Below are 25139 nucleotides of genomic sequence, written 5' to 3'. Positions count from 1 at the left end.
GAGATGGTCTGCATAATTATGTTCACTATGGGTGTAGACAAGAATGTCATCAATAAAGACTATGACAAACATGTCCAAGTACTGCTTGAACACACAATTCATTAAGTCCATGAAATTTGTTAGGCATTGGTAAGACCAAATGACATGACTAAGAATTTGAAGTGACCATACCGAGTTCTGAAAGCTATTTTTGGAATGTCATATTCTCTGACTCTGAGCTGATGACAGCCTGATCTGAGGTCTATCTTAGAAAAGTAACTGGCACCCTGAAGTTGGTCAAACAAGTCATCTATTCTGGGAAATGGATACTTGTTTTTTATCATAACTTTATTTAGTTAATGGTAGTCAATGCATATTCTGAGAGAATCATCTTTATTATGCACGAATAAAACTGGTGTACCCCACAGGGATACACTGAGTCTGATGAATCCCTTATCAAAGAGATCTTTCAACTATTCTTTTAACTCTTTTAATTTTGCTGAAGCCATTATGTATGGCAGGATAGAGATAGGCTGAGTATCTAGAAGAAGGTTGATTTCAAAGTTGATTTCCCTTTTAGGAGAAACTCAGAGAAGATGTTTGAGAAACACATTTGGAAATTCACATGCTAGTGATACTGACTCGATGGTAGGGGTTTTTGAACTAGATTATTGGAATTGAACGAGATAATAGACACGTCACTTAGATATCATTTTCCTTGCCTTCAGGTAGGAAAAAAGATGACCCCTGAGTGCTTTGGTACTACCCCTTCATTCTAGGACAAGTTTATTTAGAAAGTGAAATTAGACAATTCTATTTTTGCAGTCAACTGAGGCATAGCATGAGTGAATCCAATCCATGCTGAGAATAATATCAAAATCTGTCATCTTTAATTCTACTAAGTCTGTTGAAGTGACTTTCTGAGATACCTTAATTGAACAGTTCCTGTATACTCACCGGGCTATGATAGACTTACCCATTAGGGTAGAGACTGAGAAAGGCTCTGCTAGAATTTTGGGACTGACTCTAAAGTCAATAGCTATATAAGGAGTTACAAAGAATAAGAAAGCTCCTGAATCTAGCAAAGCATTAACATGAAAAGGATAAGCTTATAACGTACTAGTGACCACATCAGGAGAAATCTCCTAATCCTGTCGGGACTAAAGTGTATAAAGTATATTTGGGAATTACCCACTGGTGGTACTAGAAGCAGTACCCTTCTGATTTGGGTGACCGAACTAAGCTAGGGGATGATTATGCTGGCTCTGTAAACCCACCTGAGGACACTGTCTGACCCTGTGTCCTGGATTTCCATATCCAAAACATACATCACTGCCAGCTCTGCAGATACCCTAATGTTTCTTCCACACTTCTAGCAGAGAGAATTTGTTTGGACACTGCTAACACTACCCTAAAGTTTAGGGCCTAGCGCCCTATCTCTATTGCCGTCTCTAAATTTTGGCTCTAGACCACTGGATGAGGATGGAGTTGGGACTAAAGATTTTGGGTGGAACTGAGAATAATTACCACCTTCTGACTTAGGTTGGGTGAAGTTAAAGCTACCTATTCTAGCTCTTTTGTTCTCCCTCTCCTTCTCTTTATTCTTAGCCTCCTCTATCTACTGAGCATGGACCATGAGTCTGGATATGTCCACCTCTTTAATCAATAGTGTAGTCCTACACTCCTTGACTATACTATTAGACATACCATCCACAAAATTACTCATCTTAGATTTGCTATCTGCTACAACATGAGGGGCATATCTAGCTAACTGAGTAAACTTGAGAAAATACTCCTATACTATCATGTTTCCCTGCTTCAGATTAAAAAACTCTAAGACCTTTGCTTCCCTCAACTTTAGCCGAAAGAACCTATCCAGAAAAGTAATAGCAAACTCATCCTATTCTATGGGCCCTGCATCTGTGGCTTTCTCTGCTTTCCACTGCTTGAACCACAGTGAGCCATATCCTGTAACTGATATACGGCCAACTAAACACTCTCACTAGCAGTCACTTCCATAATATCCTTGAGCTTCTGCACCTGATCAAGAAATTTCTATGGGTCCTTATCTGACTTAGACCCGGTAAATGATGAGGGATTCATTCGGGTAAAGTCTCGAATCCTGGCTGTAGCAGTATTGGATAGAGTAGTAAACGCAGCCCTAAATTCTGCATGGGAGACATGTTTGTCCAGAGATCTGCTTGGACGGGCTGAGGGGCTGACTAATTTTTGGTTCTTCTTCTGTTTTTCTTGGGGGCATGTTTTGTAAACAAAAATAAGAAAAGGATTATACTGAGATTTTATTTTGAGATTATGCTTACTCGCACGACATGAATACTGAAAGAAGGGAAACTTTTCCTAAAACATCTCATAGTCTCTTATCCATAAGTGTGGCGTGCTATACACTCGTGCACAAGACTATACTTGATGCGGCTTTTAGCCTTCCTAGGACTTTGTTTAACCTTAGGCTCTAATATAAATTTTGTAACACTCGAGTCTGAACCCCAGACGCTACACGATGTTAGCACCCCTGAAGGACCACCAGCTAACCCATGACTAGTATCTGTTGTGAGCAATGAATAATAATAATAACTGTAATAATCATATAACTAAAATAAGTGTGAAAGTTAGGATGAAAATTCCATAAGTTTCATAACTAAAAAGTCAATACTAAATACTAAAAACTAAAACAACTGTCTGAAATACACTAGTTTGAAAGCCTCTACTATCTGAATATAGAGTTGAAGGGACAATCCCCCAACTAACTTCAACTACTAAAAACTGTACTAAAATATTGAAATAAAACTCTATCCTTGAACTATGAGGACTCACCACTAAGTCTGCTGCTGATAGGCTAGGCTGCTAAGTGCGGTCAGGAGCCCGTGCGTCTGAACCTATGATATAAGACATCATAGCGCAAAAGAAAGGTATGTGTCAGTACTTTGAATGTACTAGTATGCTAAGTGAGTAGGTTGATATGAATGGGTTCATATGCATGCACAACAACTGACTGAGTAATATAAACATAACTGAATGAGAGAACGTGCATGAATAGATAAACTGTAACTGAGATCATAATAACACTGGTTACTGCATTCTGAATACCGATTAACTGGTATCTGAGTCTACTAATACTGTAATACTGATAACTGAGTGACTATTTTTGATAGTCCTGGTTAATAACTGGGTGACCATTTCTAACAGTCTTGATTCTATAGAACTGAACTGAGTTCTATACTTAGCTGGGTGACTATATCTGAGAATCCTAGTTTTGTAGAACTGAACTAAGTTCTATACTGAGCTGGGTGATTGTATCTGACAGTCCTGATTTTGTAGAACTAAACTAAGTTCTATACTGAGACTAAAACTAAAACTGAGATTATGGGCGGTAATCTTCTAAGCGACATACCCCTCTCTGAATGAATTGGGGTCCAACCTATAACCCCAGTTGGAAGGGTGTCAGTACCATACCATGGGTAAAGACAAACTGTGAGTTAACCCTCTCTGACAGGAAGCTCTTTTGTCTACCTTTGCTAGAAGGAAAACTCATACGACATGATCAACCTTAGTCTGGCAGGAAGATATCTCAACCTATGTTGTCTACGTAGTTCTATAACATAGGGATTACTACTAAGGGTCAAACCCTTTTGCTGGCAGAAATACCCCCTTCCCTAGGTTTGCTCGATGTTGAATCCTACTCCTAACTAAATAGACACTGAACTGATTTATAGTCCATACTAGGCTTGACTAAACTGCTACTGATCATACTGTCTAACTGAACTGAGTTCACTGGGTTCTGCTAACTTACGGAGTACTACTGAATCTAGTTAACTTACTAAGTTCACTAATTTCTGAACTGAATACTGAATGGAGACTAGGACTGATTACTGAGTACTACTGGTCGTAACACTACTGAGATTATTATGTGACTACTGTATCTCTAGGTGAGTAGCTAAATTCTTTGGGTATTGAATACCCCCATGATCCGATAGCATAAATTATAAGCCATAGCACAAATCTTGAAACATGATAACTAATTTCTTGATCACTAATCATTCATTGGGGAATTTAACAAAAACTTGCATGACATGAACTTATATACATACTAGCCTGATATGATTACACTATGCAACCCACATGAATAATTCATCAATCACTTAAAGAGCATAATTTATGCACATAACTGTAATATAATATGCAAGCATACTAATCATAACCCTAACTCTCAATTCAAAGGGGTTTTTAACATGAAACCATACAATAACCCACACATGCCATTTATTTCTCATGAACTTGTAATTAATTATGGATTCTAAACACAACTAACATCATAGTCATTAACACAATCAAATTTAATCATGAAATTCATCAAATCAATTAATTTATAGTTCAAAAGATTTATTGAACTCCAAGGGTGGAAGGAAACCCTTGGATGAATTCGTAACATACCTGAATACTTGACTTAATGAAGACTGATGGAGTGTTCTTGAAGATTGAGCCTTGAAAATAGATTTCCTAGGGTTTGTTCTTGAGTAATTTTAGAGAAAACAATGAATGATTTGCCCTAGGAATGATTAATCTCGTATTTTGGAGGCTGAATAAGGTGGAAAAATATCCCATTTACCCCTGACAACGCGATCTTTTAGTGACAAAAAATGGGTTTAGTGATGCACCGCATCGATGGGATCGATGCTATGGCTGATGCGCCATGCTGAGTCCACATCGGCTCATTGGAATTTGACACTAGGAACTGGAAAAAACATTTATCAATGCGATAGGTGACACGACGAGTCGATATTACGTTGATCCACTAGTTTAGACTTCTAAACATGCCTCAAACGACGTTCAAAAATCCGAAACTCATCCCAGAACACCTACTGACATTCCTGATCATAAATCAACCTAAAGATCAATATTTAATGGTTGTAAGGGTCACAAATGAGATCTCCAACTTATGAAGGCTAACAAAATTCTAAGTGTAAGCACTTAGCTGAAATTTTCTAAATATGGGATCCATTATCAAGCTCTAAAGGCTGAATTAAGCTTAGACTTTTGTGAGGTCTTACAATATCTCCTCCTTAGGAACATTTATCCTTTGATACCAAGTTTGTAATGCCCTGAGTCTGAACCCCAAATACTATATGGTTCTAGCGCCATCGAAGGACCACCAGCTAACCCATGATGGGTACCTGCTATGAGCACTGTATAATAATAATAACTATAACAATCATGTAACTAAAATAAGTGTGGAAGTTAGGCTAAAAATTTTGTAAGGTTCATAACTGAAAAATCAATACTGAATACTAAAAGCTGAATACTAAAAACTAAAATAAATGTCTGAAATACTCTAGTCTGAAAGCCTCTACTGTCTGAATATGGAGTTGAAGGGACAATCCTCCAACTAACTCCAACTATTGAAAACTGTACTGAAATACTGAAATAATACTCTGTCCTCGAATAATGAGGACTCACCACTAAGTTTGCTACTGATATACTAGGCTGCTAAATACGGTCAGGAGCCCATGCATCTGAACCTATGATATAAGACATCATAGTGCAAAATAAAGGCATACATCAATACTTTGAATGTACTGGTATGCGAAGTGAGGTACGCTGATATGCATGGGTTAATATGCATGAACAATAACTGATTGAGTAACATGACCATAACTAAATGAGAAAACATGCATGAATACCTAAACTATAACTGAGATCATAATAACACTTGTTATTGTATTCTGACTACTGATTAAGTGGTATCTGAGTCTACTGATACTGTAATACTGATAACTAAGTGACTGTTTCTGACAGCCTGGTTAATAACTGGGTGACCATTTCTAACAGTCCTGATTCTATAGATCTGAACTGAGTTCTATTCTTAGCTAGGTGACTGTATCTAATAGTCTTGATTTTGTAGAAATGAACTGAATTCTATACTGAGCTGGGTGACTGTATCTAAAAGTCCTAATTTTGTAGAGCTGAACTAAGTTCTATACTGAGGCTAAAACTAAAACTGAGATTGTAGGAGGTAATCATCTAACCGACTTGCCCCTCTCTGTATGGATTGGTGTCCAACCTGTAACCCCAGTTGGAAGGGTATCAGTATTATACCACGAGTAAATACAAGCTGTGAGTCAACCTTCTCTGACAGGAAGCTCTTTGGTTAACCCTCACTGGAAGGAAAACCCATACGAGATATATCAACCCTAGTCTGGTAGAAAGATATCTCAACCTATGTTGTCTACGTAGTTCTGTAATGAAGGAATTGCTACTAAGGGTCAAACCCTTCTGCTGGTAGGAATGCCCCCATCCCTGGGTTCTCTCGGTGTTGAATCCTACTACCAACTGAATAGACACTGAACTGATTTCTAGTCCATACTAGGCTTGACTGAACTATTACTCATCGTACTTTTTAACTGAACTGAGTTCACTAGGTTCCACTAACTGACGGAGTATTGCTGAATCTAGTTAATTGACTGAGTTCACTGATTTTTGAGTTGAATACTAAATGGACACTGGGATTGATTACTGAGTACTATTGGTCGTAACACTACTGAGATTGTTCTGTGACTACTATAGCTCTAGGTAAGCAGCTAAATTTTTGGGAATTGAATATCCCCAAGATTCGATAGCATAAATTATAAGCCATAGCATAAATCTTGAAACATGATAACTAATTTCTTGATCACTAATCATTCATTGGGTTATTTTTACAAATACTTGCATGACATCAACTTATACATACTAGCATGATATGATTACACTACTCAACCCACATGAACAATTCATCAATCACTTGAAGAGCATAATTTATGAACATGACTGTAATATAACATGCAAGCATCATAATCATAACCCCAACTCACAATTCAAAGGAATTTTTAACATAAAACTATCAAACAACCCACACATGCCATTTATTTCTCATGAACTTGTAATTAATTATGGATTCTAAACCCAACTAACATCATAGTCATGAACACAACCAAATTCAATCATGAAACTTATCAAATCAATTAACTTATAGTTCAAAAGGTTTTTTGAAATCCAAGGGTGGAAGGAAACCCTTGGATAAACACTTAACATACCTGAGTACTTGAATTAATGAAGACTGATGAAGTGTTTTCGTAGATTAAGCCTTGAAAATAGATTCCTTAAGGTTTGTTCTTGAGTAATTTGAGAGAAAATAATGAATGTTTTGACCTAGGAATTATAAATCTCGTGTTTTGGGGGCTGAATAAGGTGGGAAAATGTCCCGTTTACCCATGAGGATGCAGTCTTTTAATGACTGAAAATGGGTTCAGTGACACGCAGCCCAACGGGCCGCATCAATAGGATCAACGCTATGGCAGACATGCCACACCAGGTCCATATTGTCTCACTGGAATTTGATACTGGGAACTAGAAAAAATATTTATCAATGCAATAGGCAACGCGACGTTAGAGATCGCATTCATCCACTGGTTTAGACTTCCAAACATGCCTCAAATGTGTCTAAAAAATCTAAAACTCATCCGAGAATACCTACTGATATTCCTGATCATGAATCAACCTAAAGATCAATATTTAATGGCTGTAAGGGTTTCAAAATAATATCGCCAACTTATGAAGGCTAACATAATTCTAAGTGTAAACACTTAGCTAAAATTTTCTAAGTATGGGATCCCTTATCAAGCTCTAAGGGTTGTATTAAGCTTAGAATTTTGGGTCTTTCAAGAATGTTAATTCTACACTCTACTCTTCAGTAACATGCATAACTTGGGTGATCTTGTTCACCTCATCAAGGTACAACTATGGGACATCACTTACTTTTGACCCAAAAATTTCAGGCGAATTCATCCATTTAGTTAAGAAATCTGGCTGCAGCTAAATCACCTTTTTGCTGATGGGGGACTGCAGCCTGTTGGTTGCCCTGAGCATTAGCAATCACAGCTTGAGCCAATTCCAGAAAGGCATCTCGAAATTCAGCATCAGACACATTCTCATTCAAAAGATCAGCAGGCTGGGGTAGCTAGTTATCATTTCAGCGGGAATTAGTTCTGCGAAGAGGCATATTCCGTCACATAAAAGCATGGGTTAAAAGTAGATAGATGCACTGTAAGCACAATAGATCATCAAAGAAAAAGATGATTTCCCAAAATGTCCCATAGCCTCTTGCTCATGAATATGGTGCGCTCTACACCCATGATCAACACTCTACGTAACATGGCTTGTCTGACTCCCTAGGACTTCTTAAATCTTAGGCTTAGATACTAAGTTTGTAACACTTGGGAAATGGGTCCCGAGACGTCACATGGTGCTCAAAACTATGAGTAGTCTCAAGCTAACCCTGTAAGCCTTCTACTAAATCTGGAATTCACATTAAAGAAACTTAAGCAAATAATAATATTGAAATACTGGATTATGTCATTGCTAAACTTGAAGTAACTAGACGTAATATTTGAGAATGTTTAAAACTAGAGAGTCTGAAAAATATATACTGAAAACCTGAGTTATAACTAGCAGTTTGACAAGCTTCTACTACAAAGAACTAGAGAGTTGCTGGGACAGACCCCCAACTGACTTAAGCCAATTAAAAACAACTAATCAGGCTAATGAAATAAACTGAAAGTATGAATGCTGGGTACCCAAACTATAAGGACACACCAACAATAGAGATATAGATGGAGCTGCTCAAAATCACTCACGCTGCTGAAACTCAGCACTTGAACCTACATTATTAAATAATATAGCACATAGACATATATGTGGATCAGTTCTTTGAGAAAATACTGAGCATGTGAGGGTGAAAGTATAAGTAAAACAATATCTCAATGTTTATCAAAATTCATAAAAGAATGCATGCTAAATGTAATGACTAGACTCACATTGGCTTGAATAACTAAAAGCTGAAAAGTCATCAATCATAAATACAAAGCATACAATGTAAATCTTGTGAGACATCACACTTAGTTCTAAAAGGTGTACTTGTATTCTATCTTTAAAAGTTTTCTATTATTGTTTACTAGTAGGGAGGTTCTTCTAACTGACATACACTATCTGAGCTATCATAGTGTCCAACATCTAGTTCCTCTAAGGGAAAAACCTCGCATTGGGGAGAGGTGTCGTACTCTTGCCAGAGAGTATAACCTGACTTAAGTGATCACGCCTATAACTATCATCGATATAGAAATGGAAATAATCTAAATCTGTACCTACGTTAGCTCGTAGTTCTAGGCAAGTAGGATGCGCTAAACCTACACTTCCTGCTCGGGACTAAATACTACTCCCTTTAATTTGTGTGCTCATTCTATAGGAAATCCACTTTAAATAACATTAGGATTCATAATGAAAGAAAATTGTGCATCTGTTTGCTTTGAACTGAAATTCAAGGTATGAAGTGGATTCCATATCTTAGCTAGGAATCAAAAGATCAAATCTTGATTCAAAAAATGATTTTAAACATATCATGGGATGCTTAAAATCATAATTTCTTAGAATATCAATATCAAAGCTAGGGCTTACTAACCCATATTTCAAACTCATGTCAAATCATCACGAATCATGCTCAATAGTCAAAATCATGGGGTTCTTGCACAATTCTAGTCATAATATTGCAAATTTAATTCTCAATATATGTAAAACAAGCCAAACATTTGGACATATAAAGATAGAGATGCAATTCACATTCAAATCACTTGTTGTATCATAATCTTCAAATAATAATCATTGGGTATGAATCCTAAATTGATATTCATGTGTAACCATCATTGTTCAAAATCCCACACACCTTAATTGAAGAAGACACTTGAATTGAATTCCTATTTGTGCTCTTGGAGATTGATTCTTAAATATTTTGAATTAGGAACCTTGAATTTTGGGTTATCTTTGAAAAAGGATGGTGAAATTTGGATTTCTTGAGGTTTAAAATTTGAAGCTCTAGGGTTTCTTTGAGAGCAATTTTGTGAAAAGAGAGTATATTATGCTTAAAATAGGGTTAATCTTTTGTTTGTCATGATTTGGGGCCTGGGAAAAAGATTAAATTGCCCTTAAATTTTAATTTTCAAAACTAGGAACTTGATTTTGCACCTTGGCGCGATGCAGTGCTTATAACGGTGTGCCACTGGAAAAAGGACGAGCACGATTTTGCTCATCACTGCGTTACAGTGCTATTGCATTGGACTACAGAAAAAAGATGAGTAACAATTTTCACTCCATCTCTACTCGGTACAATCGGGTTGATTCACTAGAAAAGGATTATTATGATTTTGGGGATCACCGCGATGCAGCATGATCGCGGTGAGCTACTGCCTCTCACTAAATGTGTTGTAACTTCTTACCTGGGTATCAGATTAAGGAAAAATTGGTATTGTTGGAAATCTAATTCAATATCTATTTGTTGGTTGGTCATGAGCTCAAAAATTCTTAGTAAAACAAAAGGTATGCCCATTTGAAGTTGACTATGGAACAATCCTTCTCTAGAATTCAATCTGTAAGGGATATTTTGGTTCGTCCAATAGCTATGAGTTACTTGAGGCCTTGATATACATCACACTCTCTCATAAAACTACTATAACACTAATTTATTTCTCATGATCTTGAAGTATAGTTCTAATATTGATTTGGATTAACGGAGGTATTACACAAGTGCACATTAATAAATAAATAGCGTAAGCCAGTTAAGATAATAAGAAAAATGGTGTTGCGAATTAAAACAAAATAAAAATAATATTCCAATATTGTCCACAAAAGCTTCTAATACAAAAAATATCAATTAAGTAGGGACATGTCCCTGACAATAAGAAAAGAAATCCAAAAGTGATAGTCTAATAAATGAAAACTAAGAGAGAGTCCAGGCCTTCTGAAAGATGGAGGGTTCACCACCTCACAGTTAGTCAACAGGAGTACCTAATCATCAAATATTGCACAGGGTCATAATAAAAGCCCTCGAAACCTACAACATAAAATGATGTAGTGTATGAGGGCGGTCAGTACGGCAAGCACTGGCATGCAATCCAAAGAAAGGGATAAAATAAATTCATTTACCAAAAGTCTAGTCATAAACCCCATGCATAAAAATTATACATATATATAGGATGTCAAGGTATGTTAAATGGACATGAAACATGATCATTTGAAAACTTAAGCCTAAACTTTGTAGCTCGTACCGACCTAAAAGTACCCAAGAGCTATATGGGTCTAGCTCCCCCTATCGGAAGGGCCTTAATCCATGTTAGCCGCATATTCTGTGGAAATATCCAAAGACACCAATGGTATATACATCTCAAATATACTGTATATCTAAACATAGTGACCATATACCCCAAACGTTGGCAAAAATAGTTTTCAGTATTTGTCCCCCAGGGACTACACCTTCGCAGTGAGCTACAAAACTCCCGATAAGCCCAAATTAAAATAATTTTTCACATAATATAGACCATTAATCGTGGATTCTTTTATTAAGGCATTTTCAACTTGGTATCTCAGTACCAATAGACTTGCAAGCGATTCCAATTATGCCAAATCATAACTATTTAACTAATGTCACTCCAATTTCCTATTTAAAATCCAAAATCATATCCACCGAGGGCATTCCAAAACCTTTTCATCTATTTACCCTTTAATGCAGTGCAATATCTCCAAAAGATTAGTTAAAATAAGTAAAATCCATATCAAAGCCAAAGTTTATGATGAGGGTTGAGATTTATGTCATTAACATGCCGAAATTCATTAACTTTGTGAAACCCAAATTACCAAATTCCACTATTATCACAATGCACAAGTTAAGTTCAGAATTTATCATTTAAAACATGGATAAACCATTTAAAACAAGAAATAAATAATACAAGAGTATAACACCAAAAACCTTCAACCCTAGTTTGAGTTAAACAGCCAAGAAACATGTAAATATAAAGTAATTTGATGAAATATTATAAAAATTAAAATAAGGATTGTATAACATGCCTGAAAATTAAGAGAATTTTAAGAGAAAGCGGGTTGAGAGCCCGAGGGATTTTATTCTTGAGAAAAAACTTGTGTTTCTTGACTTAGAAGTTGGAGAGGAGAACAGCAAGGCTAAAGATTGATAACTGGTGGCTAATTAGGTTTAAAAGGTGTTTTATGGCATTTAAGTTAGGCAAAGGACGAAAAACTCTTGCCCCCAATTGAAAAAAATAAAGTTGGGCAATTTGTTCCCAGTAACGTGGCACGCCGCTATCTTGGAGCCTAGCCAGCATGCCATGCTGATATCGTAGAAGTTAGGTAGCATGACACGACCTTATTATGGAGGCTCACTGGTTCGGGGTTCCAAAATAACCCCGAAAGATTTTCAAAAATTCCAAACTCTCCTAAAACATTCCATTAACATCCTTTGTCATTATTCAAGTCAAAATTTACTATTAGTGCAAGAGTGGCTACGAAATAAATTGGTTACAAATTTATGGGGTCTTACATTATCCCTCCCCTCCCCCTTTGGATTATTCGTCCCCGAATGAGATGTTAGGACATTCATAGCACGATAATAGAAAGAGGGCAGTGAATTAAAGGACAAATTTGAAATGTGACAAGAGGAAAAATGAAACTCATATCTTAAGCACTTTCATCCAACATTGAAAACAAGAATGAGTACTTGGCTTTCATATCCTCTTTCGACTCCCACGTAGCCTCTTCTACCTTTTGATTCCTCCAAAGAACCTTCATCAAAGATATTTCCTTAGTCCTCAAATTTTGGACTTGCCTATCCAGTATTTTAATCGGGACTTCTCGTAGGACAATGAATTCTTAACACCAATCTCTTTAGTAGGCACTATCAAGGAAGGATCACCCACACACTTTTTAAGCGTATACACATAAAACATGGGATGAACCAAAGCCAAGTTCGCTGGTAATTCCAATTCATAAGAAATATTCTCAATCCTTCTTAAAATCTTATATAGACCAATGTAGCAAGGACTATGCTTTTCTTTTTTCCCAAATATCATGACTCCCTTCATAGGAGAAACTTTCAAAAAAACGCAATCATCAACTTCAAATTTCAACTCTCTCCGCCTCATATTCGCATAAGACTTTTGGAAACTCTAAGCGGTCTTAAGTCTTTCTTCAATCACCTTTACCTTCTCCATTTATTGGTGAACTAAGTTAGGCCCAAACAACCTGGTCTCACCCACCTCAAACCATCCAATAGGAGAATTTCACCTTCTACCATAAAGGGCCTCAAAAGGGACCATTTGGATGCTGGAATGATAACTATTGTTATATGCAAATTCAATAGGAGGCAAATGATCAACCCAACTTCTCTTAAAGTCGTTTAGACATTCCCTTAGCATATCCTCCAAAGTTTAAATAGTACATTCTGCTTGCCCATTTATTTGTGGGTGGAAAAAGATGCTAAGGTTCACTAGAGTACCTAACCCCTTTTAAAAAAATGCCATAAATGAGAAAAGAACTGCATACCTCAGTTTAAAATAATGGACACCGGGGCACATGCAACTTAACTATCTCCTGAATAAACAACTTGGCATAACTTTCTCCTGAGTAGTTGGTTCTCATCGGTTCAACTTCTCAAAACTGCCCTCACAAGCATCAGACTAGAAAAACTTAACCTTTTACTGAGACAACCTCATAAGCGAAACAACAGTAGATGATAAACCTTTCATAAACATCCTATAGTACTCGGCCAAGCCCAAGAAGCTCCTAATGTCGGTTGTAGTCTTGGGTTTAGGCCACTTCTTAAGCGCCTCAATATTTTGTGGATCCACTTTAATTCCTTCATTAGAAACAACATACCCAAGAAAAGTTACAACACTTAGCCAGAATTCACACTTAAAAAATTTAGCAGACAATTCCTGATCCTTAAGGGTCTGCAACACAATTCGGAGGTGATTTGCATGATCCTTCTTAATTTTGGAGTACACCAAAATGTCATCAATGAATACTATAACAAAAAGTCCAAAAATGTCACGACCTGAGACAATCCCCTAGTCGTAACACGGTGCTTAGAACCACAAATAATCCCTAAGCTAACCCATTATACTTACATAACTCGTGAGCAACTGAATAAGTTACATAAATCTAAAAGAAATAATAGAAAGGATGTCTTTTATGAATATGATCACTATAAAACTGTATTAAAATGATTATAACTCTGGTTATACACAACAAAATTGGAATCAAATACATCAACTCTACTGACTGTCTATGAAGCCTCTACTAATATTGACTATATGTAGCCGGGACATACCCCCCAACTATACCTAATCAATAAGACTTAATAAATAAAAAAAATGCTACTTGAATTATGATTGACTAGAGCCCTTGAATCGAAAGGACTCATCACCTGCTGACTGAAAGTTGTACACTTTCTGATTATGATATGTGGGATACAATTGGTACCTACATTATGAAATAATGTAGCACATAGACATATATGTGGATCAGTACTTTTGGAATGTACTGAGTATGTAGGGGTGAATGCATAAGTAAGACAATAACTAAACATACTCATAGACTTTCAAATAATGCATACTAAGTGTAGATGACTCACTTTGAGCTTGAATAAAACAAAGGCTGTAAAATCATAAACATGAGTAATGAAGCATAAGGATAAACTTCGTGATTCATAACACTTAGTTCTAAAAGCTTTACTTTTTATTCTTTCTTTTGGGAGGTTCTTCGAACCAACATAAACCATGTGAGCTATCATGGAGTCCAGCGTCTTACCCATGTTGAGGAGAGTTGTTCTACCCTTATCATTGGAATAGAACCTTAACTTGAGTGATTACTATACTTAACCCATATTGAGACTTAAACCTATGGTGGCACGTAGTTTAGGGGCACAAAACCTCGGACTCATACCCAACTCGGTGCTAAATACTACTCCTATGTTACTTATATGCTCATACTTTAGGAAATCTACCTTAAAATAGCATAAAGGTGTATAGAATAAAAACCAGTTATGTTTCTCTTTCTTTAAATCATAATCAGGATGAACAAATCTGGATTCCATATCTTATCTTAAGATCAATCTTTGCTTTAAATCTTAGTATAGACTTATGAAAAGATCTTAAGAGGATCATCCTCTTGAAATCTCAAAACTTCTACTTAGGGCTTATAATATATATGCTTAAATGCTTAGAAATTCTTAACAAAACTTAGTACTCAATAATCTTCTTGAAATAATTCAGTAATTTCAGTCAAGATAATTAAATCAAAATCACATATGAATCTTATAAATCAAAACATGACCATATGTAATCTTGATGCACTTAAAGCCTTGAATCTCATGCTTTCTTTCATATAACTTGTAACACAATATCATGCTTAAAACTCAATTGAAAATCTTTAATCAAGGTCTCAAATCATACTCATGGTATTCAAATCATAAAAGAGAATTCTTTAAGTCAACATAAATAAATGAGAACAATTATGCACTTTAATACTTCAATCTCTTTATAAATACATAAACACAAAACAAGATAATTTGGGTATGAACCCTAATTAAAATTTATGTAAATTAAACTTTAAAACTAGTTTTTGGCACAAGTATGAAAGGGTATTCTTATTCATAAACCCTACATACCTTGACTGGACGAGTCCTTGGAAAGAACTTTGAATTTGGAACTCAACTCCTTGATTCTTGAGAGATGACACTTGGATTTTGTTCTTGGGAAAAGAGAAAGGGTTTTAGAGTTGTATACTGATATTTTAGGGTTAATAAATTGGAGTTAACATGTTTAAAACTCTAAAACTCCCTTAATTCATTTTGGAGAGATTAGGGATGGTTTAGGGATGTGAAAGAACTTTAACGCCCTTGATTTAAGTCAAAATGGAGCACTTTTGGCACTAAGCAATAACCATGAGACACATGGTCAATCGCACAGCCACAAGGTAGGCAACGCATGGCCAATCACACAGTCCAAGGTGGGCGACGCGTGGCCTATCTCACACCCTTCCCAGTGACCTTTTGCGATTGTTATGCAATGCACGACCTTCGTATGGTCGTCACTTTTCGTTCGGGTATTGGATTAAGGAAAAATTGGTACCATTGGGAAGCTAATTCCAATTGTATACAATTTGATGGGTGTTGACATGAAAAATTCCACCTAAGTCAAAAGTTATACTCTTTCAAAGTTGACCCTCCTAGAATTGAATACCAAAACTTGGCCTAATCAAAGACTCTTAGCTCAACTTTGCTCTAAGTGTTTTCCTATGAACATATTTCACTTAGAAAGCACTTCAAACACTAGGATAATGATCATAAACATGTATTCAAATAAATATCATGGGATTAGAGTTTACAAATACAGGAATGACAGTTTGATTTCTAGCTCAAAAATACGGGATGTTACAAAAAATATCTAAACATCCTATTCATAAGGTCCATGAAAGCAGTCGGAGCATTAGTCAACTCAAATGACAGAACCAAGAACACATAGTGGCCATATCGGGTCTGAAAACTAGTCTTGGCAATAATGGCCTCCCTAATTTTTAACTGATGGTAACCCGAATGAAGATCTATCTTTTAGAAACACTTAGCACCCTAAAGTTGATCAAAGAGGTCATCAATTCTAGGAAAGGGGTACTTATTTTTCATGGTGACCTTATTAAACTAAAGATAGTATATACAAATTCAAAAAGATCCATCTTTCTTTCGCATGAAAAAAACAGGAGCATCCCATAGGGAAATACTAGAACGGATGATACCCTTATTAAGGAGATCCTTTAACTACTTGTTAGTTTCTTCAGCAATATCGGAACCATCCTATAAGGAGGAATGGAAATATGATGAGTATTCGGTAGGATATAAATACCAAAATTTATTTCCCTATTAGAAGGAATTTCAGGGAGATTATTGGGAAATTTAATTAAACACAAGGATAGATTGCAAGGGGGCTTTTAAAGTTAGAATCCTTGACCTGAACTAGATAATTCAGGAACCTTTTGGATAAGAAATAAACTTCTCTTTGGATACTAAGGAACTTCCTTCCCATCCAAATATTGGTTCATTAGGAAAGTGAAAAGTAACCTTTTGGATCCTAAAATCCAGAGAAGCATTGCACTAATGAAGTCAATTCATCCCTAATATAACATCAAAATCCACCATATCAAGCTCTATTAGATCTACCAGGGTCTCCATATGAAGGATGGACACCACACAACCCCTATAGACGTTTCTAGCAATAGTAGACTCACCCACCAGAGTAGACACGAAAAGGGGTCGAAAATACTTTCAGGACCAACTCTAAAATGTACAGCAACATAATAAGTCACATAAGATAGGGTAAGCGGGGTGAAGGCAGCAATAAATATCATAAAAGAAAACTTGTAACATATCAGTGACAACATCTAGGGATGCCTCAAATTCCTGACGAGTAGCAAGTGCATAGAGGTGATTCTGGTTATTTTCTATCCCTGAGTTGGCACCTTTTGCCACAGAAGCTGAAGAAGTTATGAACAGAACCTTATTAGCTCCAGTGGTAAACCTAGATGAAGGATAGTTTCATCGTAAATGACCGGGTTGACCACTATAAAAGCACAAATTCCTTACCTCTTTGTAATATCCATGATGAAGTTGTCCACAAAAATAGAAAGGAGGGTAAGGTGGGGCTGACTGGGATCCACTCACTTGAGACTGGGCGCCTTGTGCCCTAGGACCATTACTAGACTGAAAATACGGATCGCATAAAGGCTTAGGGTAAGGATCACTAGCTGACGAATAAGAATTTTCTCGATTCTTCTTCTTAGGCCATTTTCCATCTTTCCTACTATTCTACTGATTGCACCCTTTTTTGTATACTTAAACTTCTTGCCCTACCTTTCTCCCATTTCTACTTGATTTCTTTTCTCATTTTCCACCTACTCTATATAAACCACTATCCTGGATATGTCCATATAACAATTCAGCATAGCATCCTTACATTCTAACACCAAATCACGAGACAAACCCCAAGCAAACTTCCTCATCCTGGACCTCATATTAGACACAAACTCAGGAGCATAATGGGACAATTGGGTGAACTTCAGTGTATACTCCTTAACACTCATCTTACCCTATTTTAGGCTTACAAACTCCTCAGCCTTAGTCTTCCTCAACTCCTAAGGAAATAAGTGATCAAGAAAAGCACTCGCAGATTTTTATCACACTGCTGGCTCAGCATCCTCACCTCTTAACTCTTCCCACTCCTTGTATCACTGATAAGTCACTTCCTTCAACTGCTAAGTTGCAAATTCATCCCCTTTTGAATCACTAGCATACATCACCCTGAAGATCTTCTCCATGTCATCAAAAAACCCTTGAGGATACTCCTCAACCTTAGAGACTATAAAGGTTGGGGGATTCATCCTCATAAACTGACCAAATTGAGTAACCTCAAATGAGCTAGTGGCAGGACTAACATGATCAGAATAACGAGACTACGATGCCATAATCTGAGTAACTATAAGGATGGACAGATAAAACTCAGCATTTGAGATATCTCTCTATGGGGATTGAGTATGAGTAGCACCAGCCTGGGAAGTTTGAGGAGGACTGGTAAGGACCGATGGAACCCCAGGTAAAGTAATTTACTCAGGAGTATGGGCCCTATATCAAGTTTCTATTTCATGAGTAGGGCTAACTTCCTCTGTATTTTCCTCAGTTGGGATGGAGGTTCCAGCCAAGTTCCTACGAATGTCAGATCTTCGAAGAGGCATGATCTAAAATACGAGTAAGCCAAGAGTTTGAGAAGATTCATGGTAACTAGACTCTTTAGCCCAAAATAAAACACAAGAAAGGAAAACATTCCTAAATTCCTTATAGCCTCCCCCTTATAAGTGTGGAGTGCTACACACCCGTAAAGGGACTTTACTCGACACAGTTTTATGGACACCCAGCGATCCAGAACCATGCTCTGATACCAAGCTTGTCATGACCCAAACTAAGGCCTAGTCGTGACGGGCATCCAAAACCAACCAAGGACTTAGATGACCCCTAGCCTTACCTCAAGAGAACATTAATAATAATAAATAGTGAAAGTCATCCAAGGTAATAAGAGAAAATATAAATGGAAAAGGGAGTCGAGAGTTAAAGCAAAACGGCAATAATATCCCAATACTGTCCACAAAAGACTCTAATCCAAAGAATATCGAATAAGTCGAGACACACCCTCAACAATAACAAAATAAATTGAAAAGTGATATGCTAATAAATTAAAACTAAGAGAGATTTTGATCCTTCCAAAAGATAGAGGGCTCACCACCTCACAGTTGATCAATAGGAGTACCAAACCTCTTAATGCTATGCGGGATCTTATGAAAAGCCCTCAGAACCTACATCATGAAATGATGTATCATCCACAAATGGTCAGTACAGTGAGTATTGGCATGCAACTCAAGGAAAGAGATAACATAAATGTCATTTATCAAAATTCCAATCATAAACCACATACAAAATAATTATACATATATAGGATGTTGGGGTAGGGGCAAGGTACATGAAACAAGATCGTTTGAAAACTTTATCTTGAATTATATAACTCATATCAACCTAAAGGTACCCACAGGCTATATGGGTCCGGTTCCTCCTACCAAAAGGGACTCAGTCCATGTTAGTCGCATGTACCGAGGAAATGGCTAAAGATACCATAGCAATAGCCGTCCAAAATTTATTATGTATCTAGACACAGTGATCATAGACCCATACATCGACAAACATGGTTTTCAATATGGGTTCTCTCAGAACTACACCTTCTCGGTGAGCTACACAACTCTTTTTAAGTCCAAATTAAAATAATATTTCACATAACATCGACCATTAACCATGGAATCTTTTATTAAGGCATTTTCAAACTTGTATTGTCATTACCAATAGACTTGCAAGCTATTCCAATTATGCCAAATTATAACCATTTAACCAATGAAACTTTAATTTCTAATTTAAAATTCAAAACCATAGCCACCGAGGGCATTCCAAAACCTTTTCATCCATTTACCCTTTAAAGCAATGCAATGTCTCCAAAATATTTGTTAAAATAAGTAGAATCCTTATTCAAATTCAAATTTTATAATGAGGGTAGAGCTTTATGTCATTACCATGCCAAAATTCACAACTTTGTGAAACCTAAATTACCAAATTCCACCATTATCAAAATGCACAAATTCAGTTCATAATTTATCATTTAAAATATAAATAAAATATTTAAAACATGAAATAAACAATGCAAGAGTATAACACCAAAAATACTTAACCCTAGTTTGAGTTAAACCACCAAGAAACATGTAAATAACAAGTAACTTGATGTAATATTATAATAATTAAAATAAGGAGTGTACAACATGACTGAAAATTGGGAAAATTTTGAGAGCATTCGAAGTTGAGAGCCCGGAGAATTTGATCCTTGAGGAAAACCTTGTGTTTCTTGACTTGGGAGTTGGGGAGGGAAATAGCAAGGTTGAAGATTGATAACTGATGGTACGACAAACAAAAATAGAGCAAAGGAATATAGATCTATTTTAGTGAGTATGGATTTTAATGAATATAGAGTTGGGAAGATCATTTCCCACTTGCCCTAGAAATTTGCAGTCCAATGTAAAATTTTATGCAAAAATCTTAATGGTAGGATTTTTTATCCTCAATTTTTCCCATTCTTTATACCAAAATCAAAAAGATTATTCAACATAACTCATTTATTCATCAATGGCTCATATAGGAAATTTCTCAAAATCTCCTTAAACCTTATCCTAATCATTGAATGTTTGACTATTTTACCCTATGACGCTGATCTTTTGACCTCGTGTAATGGTCTGTTTCTCTTAGATTTTGATGAATTTATTGTTATTGTATTTTTAGTTCCAAAACTGGAGCGTACCAATTGATACCATACCCAGAGTCTACAAATGATTTATGTTACATAGGCCTCGTTGTTGATTATCCAAGTTCAAATAACTATAAATTGGTAACCATCTGTAAAATGGATGAAAAATTTTAACTTGTTCTAAATTTCACGTATTTTCATCAGAACGATCTGACTTGTGGCAAGAAAAACAATTGAGAGTCAATTCATTCATTGCTTTATCCACCAATAGTCCACCCGTTTACTGGTACAATTCTCTGTATTGGCTTGGAAAAGGCGGTAATGTTCCAGCGTTTGATACGAAAACATAAATGGTTACACTAAATGATCGTCCTCAATTTATTAATTATTTTAAAATTATCTATGGTGAGATTTTTAATGGTCATCAATTATGTCTAGGGGAGACATAAGGTTTACTTACCCTTGTATTTATTTCTAGGAAGTCCATAGTCATTGCTACTTGTAATGATGCAAGCAACAATATGATGTTTTCTTGTGTTTTGGACAACTTTGCTTTGGGCTCGCACGACATAATTAATGACATTTTATTTTTCATAGATAGTAAAGAGGTATTTTTTATGGTAAACAGTTATTTCACATAGTATCATTTATATGGGCAAGATACTAAGATCAATGGGTACAAACAAGTTGGCGTGTTGGATGAAGTAATTGATAATTCCATGTATTATTTTTATCCAAAGTTAGCTTGTTTTTGTAAGACGCCCTTCAATTAGGTAAACACTGCTCATTAGATGTATATTGCTGCAAAGTTGGATGATATCAAAAGATTTATCATTCAAGGTATCAATTTATTTCAGTTCAGTTTTGTATTTTTTTAGCTTTTCTGATATCCTAAATAAGACTTAGGGTGTGTTTGATAAGAAAAATATTTTTCATGGAAAAGTTTATCCTAGAAAATATTTTTTTACGTATTTTCTAATGATTGGTAATAAGCAAAAAATATAATCTAGTAAAAAATTATAGAAGTAGGAGGTGTGGGGTATGGGTCCTCGGGGTGGTAAGGTAGGATGGTCAAGGTAAGGGTTGTGGGCATTAGGTAGGTGGGAGGATATATTAAATGAAAAAGGGTCAAATTTACCACTTTATTTTGAAAAATTAACTAAATATATCCTTCATCATATTTGGGGACCAAATTTACCCTCATTATCATACTTTGAGGTTAAATTTACCCCCTACTTTGGAAAATTGGCTGAATAAACCCTTCGTCATACTTCAGGGGCAAATTTACCCTCGATGTCATACTTTGGGGTCAAATGTACCCTCGCTACTAAGAAACTTCTAACATGTAGCCTTCTTTTAATAGAAAAACTCAAATCAATGTTAAATGCCCCATTTTTTAAAAATAAAATATATGCTAATCTAACCCCTCAGACCCGACTAAAGCTTCAAAAAAACACAAGCAAATATACCCCCTCAATTTTATTAGTCAAATTTTTCAATAAGATTAAATGTTTAGATATTTATCAATGCATTTCACGTTCCAAACCAGGGCCTAGTCGTGACGGGTATCTCAAGTCCGCCAAGGACCGGAGACCATCCCCATTAGCCTACCCAACCAGAACATAATATAACTAACAGCGGATGAGTTCCGAACATATAACAAGATAGATAAATCAACTGAATAGGATTTAAGAACCCACAATATTAAATCCTCCCACATCCTATCCACAAAAGCCTCTAAGAAACTAAATATCAATCAAAGTCGTGACATGCCCCCGACTATAGTCAAAAACGACCAATAGAAATAATCTAAGATATAAATAAAGACAAGACCATGAAATGAAGGTCTTCCAGAGAATGAAAGTTCACCACTTCAAAGCTGACTCACGGACAATCCATAAATCACCTACAACTGCGCAAGGAAATAGAAGTGTTTTCAAATCCTGCATCGCATAGGGATACAATATTTTGGAACAGTTAGCAGAGTGAGCCCTAACATGCAACTCAGGAAAGGAATAAAATAGTATCATGATAAATCAGTCCAAAATTATTCCAAAATCATATGCACATGTCGGGATAGGGAACAAGGCTTAGCACGAGAGTTAAAATATTAACCTAGATTGTGTAGCTCAAGCCGTCATCTATATAAATGGACAATATGGGTCCAGCTCTCACTCTACTAAAAGGGTCTCAATGCATGTTAGTCGCATGAACTAAGATATCAAGAAAGGTCGAAAAATCCACGACCTTTCGTCAATCCAGGATACAAATATATAAAGCTTGACACAAGCACACGATCATCAAGACCAACCTTCACGCTGAAAAATATGGGTTCCCAGTATCAGTTCCTCGGGATATCCACTTTTACGGCTTAGCTACACAACCCCCTTTAAGCTCAATTAAAATATTTACACATACTCATTCATTGAACCAAAACCATCCATCAAGGCATACATCATCGGTATTGTCATACCAATTACACTTAGAAGCTAATATCATCATGTCATTCCAATTATCATCACTTGGGGGAATCCATGACCCTACAAGTTCCAATTATTCATCCACAATGGGGAATCCACGAATACTAAGGTCCTATTATCTATTAACTTGGGGAATCCACGACCCTCAAGGTTCAGTTTAAAATCATTTATGTTTCATTAGCCTTTCATGCAGTGCTATAATTTCAAAAGTAGTTTCAATAAGCATGTATTCATGTTTCAAAACTAATTTCATATGGTTGGGTTGAGGTTATTACCAATTCTAATATCAAAATTTATTTATTTAGGGAAATCCACGCCCCCCGTAAGTTTATCAAATTATTTTGGGGAAATTCACTATCCCATAGTTTATTCACCATGCCCATGCACCAAATTAGTTCAAAAACCATCAATAAAGCATAATCAATGCATATAAAATCATAGGAACATCATTCAAACAACAATCATCCAAAACCCTCAACCTAAGTTCCAAAACCAATATTTAATCATATGGATAACAAGTTTAAGCAAATGTTTTTAGCAAAATAAGTTTTAGGAAAGAGATATATACCTAAAAGTATTGAGAATTATGGAGGAAAACCACCAATTGGAGCTCTAGAAGTCAAATCCTTAGAAACCCTAGCTTGTTCTTGATTTGGGAATTTGAGAGAATTTTAGAGTATTTTAAGATTGAGAAACGGGAAGTTATAGGGTCCCGTAGGGTATTTTAGGTCGTGGGTTACAATTGAAAAAGAGAGAAAAAAGTGTCCTTGAATAAAACACAAAAAAATTATCTTCGGTCGTTATGGGTCATGTCACAACTCGTGAAGACTGAGTATAAGTCATTGCCAAAACTCGTAGTCTGGGTAGTGACTCAGGACATTCTTACTAGTATGGTCACGAGTCACACCTTATGACTCGTGACCTGACCCTACGACTCATGGAGTCTAGTCGTCACCAAGACAGCAACCTTAAGTTATCTCACTACGACTCGTGACCTCACCTTATGACTCGTGAGGTCCAAGTCTTGACCTCAGTAGAAACCATGGATAACTTACTGGTCAGACATCGATTAGAGCCATACAACTCATAAGGAGTCTTCACGACTCATCACCTAAGTCGTACCCTAGACAATGAGCTCAGAACTCAAAAAAAATTCAGATGTAAAAATCTGGGGTGTTATAGCATAACTCATGAAAAATGGATCTGCATCAGTGAAAGCACAAACAAATATACCCATCCCTCAACCCATGAATCTGCATCAGTGCAGAGCTCGTGAAAAATGACACTTAGCGGTCAAATTCAATAAATTAGGTCCACTGGATATTTTTCTGGAGATTGAGTTAAGAGGTCTCTTTATGTGTCAATCGTGACTTCTCTTTACTCTTATGTCTTTATATACAATTTGAATCTACAAAAAAATTTTGTCGTGTCATTGGCTCGAAAAACTTATCCACTTATTCTAGAATCTAGATGCACATAAAATTGCATATCAAATTTTGAAATTTAAACATAATTGAAACAGAAGAAGAGTTTGTAATAGACATTTTCTCTAGTTTCATTCTTCTACGTTATCCCGTTCCATTTTATTTTTGTTCATTTGTAAACTGCACGCTGAAAGAGAAGTATATTTATTCGTTGAAAAAACTTGACCAACAGAAATGGGAGAGGGGTATATTTGTTTATTTATTTTTTTGTATCTTATTTTTAAAAAGTGAATCGTTTAACGTTGATTTGGAATTTTCTATCAAAGAAAGGGTCCAGCATAGTAGCCTAACCCCTTAGCCCCTTTTGTTGACTTTTAGTTTTTAATTTTACAATTTTAAAAAACGTGTGTAAAGTTTGATTTGTAAAGATTGCTTTTCGTTCTATAAATAAAGAAGGCAGAAGGCATTGCAAAGGCAAGCCTTCATGC

The sequence above is a fragment of the Capsicum annuum genome, chromosome 6 (genome assembly GCF_002878395.1).
Source record: "Capsicum annuum cultivar UCD-10X-F1 chromosome 6, UCD10Xv1.1, whole genome shotgun sequence".
Taxonomy (NCBI): Eukaryota; Viridiplantae; Streptophyta; class Magnoliopsida; order Solanales; family Solanaceae; genus Capsicum; species Capsicum annuum.
Note: the sequence above shows the minus strand (reverse complement) of the source record.